This window comes from Diorhabda carinulata, chromosome 8, assembly GCF_026250575.1.
Source record: "Diorhabda carinulata isolate Delta chromosome 8, icDioCari1.1, whole genome shotgun sequence".
Classification (NCBI taxonomy): domain Eukaryota; kingdom Metazoa; phylum Arthropoda; class Insecta; order Coleoptera; family Chrysomelidae; genus Diorhabda; species Diorhabda carinulata.
The window spans coordinates 14,914,706-14,917,029 of record NC_079467.1 but is presented as its reverse complement, the minus strand read 5'-3'; positions in this window follow the sequence as shown (position 1 = coordinate 14,917,029).

The window sequence follows — 2,324 nt, the reverse complement described above, 5'->3', positions numbered from 1 at the left end:
GTCGGACAGTTGGTTTCATAAAAAGTTCATTCACATTTCCATTGGATGATTTTCAAGAAATATGATTTCCATAACTGTACCAATTTGAAAATTAACTATGTCTATAGTTTCATTATAATATTTCGTTATTAATGGAACAATTCTTTCTATTTTGAATTGTTTTTATTAAATTATTAATTGGTTGAAAATAAATTCATTTATAAGCAGCGCTCAGTTTTAGGGATTATTTCGATTTTTGCTAAGTGATTTTCTCACGTCACATTTGATTTTAATATAATAACGATTTTAATTTCGCGGTAAAGCATATGACGTCATTAATGTAGGCATTAGTTTAAGGTAATCATACAAATGAATTGTCAATGAATGAAATGTGTATACGTATTATAACGCTTATATAGAAATTATAGAAATAAAAAAGTTAGTGTAATTGTGTTATGTCTATAATTTCAAGTTAAAGTTTTTGACATCGTAAAATAGAGTATGGTGAGCCTGTGGATTTGGCAATTATCCATAGAGATGTCTATGGAACATCATGTTCGATGTTATGGAATTAACTCAATCAAAGAAAGAGAATATTTGTTCTGTCACTTGTCACATCAATTCATAAGATTGGTACACGGACAGATCGTGTATTGATAATATGAAGGTTATCTTTTTGTCAGGTATGCTTACGCGCCAAAATATTTTTATATATTCAAGTTTTTTTATTTGAACTTTAGTTTCGATATTTTTTTAAAACAGTATATATTATCCAAGTTATCAAAAATTGATGGATTTAAGAACTGGGCACCTTTCAAACTTTATAGATAATTTATTTGGAGGAATACTTTTTTCATAAAAAAAATTAATTTAAGACTAAGAATTATAGCAGTATTTACAAAATTGTCAGAATACCTCAAATCGTCAACACAGGTTTAGTTTATTTACACTTATAAACATGGTGTCCAAAAACTCTTCAATCTAACAGAAACTAGATATGATTTTATGTTGATCTAACAGTTTGAAGATGATGCGGTAAAGTATTCTTTATGCATATATAAGTTTATATTATGCTAACAATGGTGTTATTACATTTTCTAATTTTTCCCACAAGCTATTCAAAAGAATAAGAATAGATTCCATAGAGAAGGGTTAAGTAATTCATATGAATACTGCGATTTTTTCAATATAGTCTAAGTTCAAAGAAAACTTTCAACTGTACTCATATTTCAATAAAACACATCAGCTGGGATGTGTGCTGATTTTTCTTAAAAAAACTGTGAGGGTAGGGCTCACAAAGAAGATACAGCGAAATTATGATTTGTATGCTTTCCTATATCATTTGAAGAATTAAAAATATTTATGCTAATTTCTTCTGAATATTAAGAAGAGTCTTGATTTTGTATCTTGTGCTGGGGTAATACACTAAACTTCCTAAGAACCAGTGTTCAGCGATGTATCTTAGATTTCACATTTGATACTATACACATAACTAGGGAAATGGGAGTGACCGCCAAATATACTTTTTTTTTCAATTCGTAGTCTGCCCAAAAAACCACCAATAATAACAGGATGATACAGAGAAGCCGGAGTTTAACAAAGCTCGATGAGGTCGTCTTTCACAAGTCAATCTCAGCAGGCACTTGTCGACAAATGTTATTATGGCAGCGTGCGATACTGCTATGGCTCGCAAGACTCACAAAAAACTGCGAAATAACGAGTTACGGAGATAAAGGTGAGGGAAAAATAGATCTGCAAATAGATTACTCGCATGCCAGTAGCCCCCATGGAACTCGAGAAATTACAAAAAAATAGTTTAAACCCGATTTCTGGGCACAAAGAACGAGAATTCACGCAAAAATTGGTATTGAAGTGCGATTGCCCTTTTTTTTCAATAACCGAGCTGCGAGAATTTGTTTAGTGTGTCAAAGTAAAGAAAGGTGTCGAGGCCTGTAAGGTCATTATGAAAAACATGAACTCCTTGAACCTTAAAACACCTGCATCCCTTTCATAAGAGATGGAAATTGCAAAGGGTAGTCTTGCTGGACAAGAACAAAAATCTGCTCTACATGCCTATTGATAACTGGACGAAAGTAACAGTGAGAAAAATATTGATACTAAAGATAAATAAGGAACGTATCACGAAGGTTTGATTGCACAAAGTGGCATAGTGGAGTCCTAATAACGGGAAGTAATGTTCAAGCACGGTATTAAGGACTAAGAAGGGGAGGTTTTTATTGGGAAAACTTCTACACAATCATTCGTTGCTCAATGTCTTTTATCAAGGTTTAACACTGCTCACAAAAAAAAGTAATTACATATTTAACGTTTTTGAAAGCCATTAT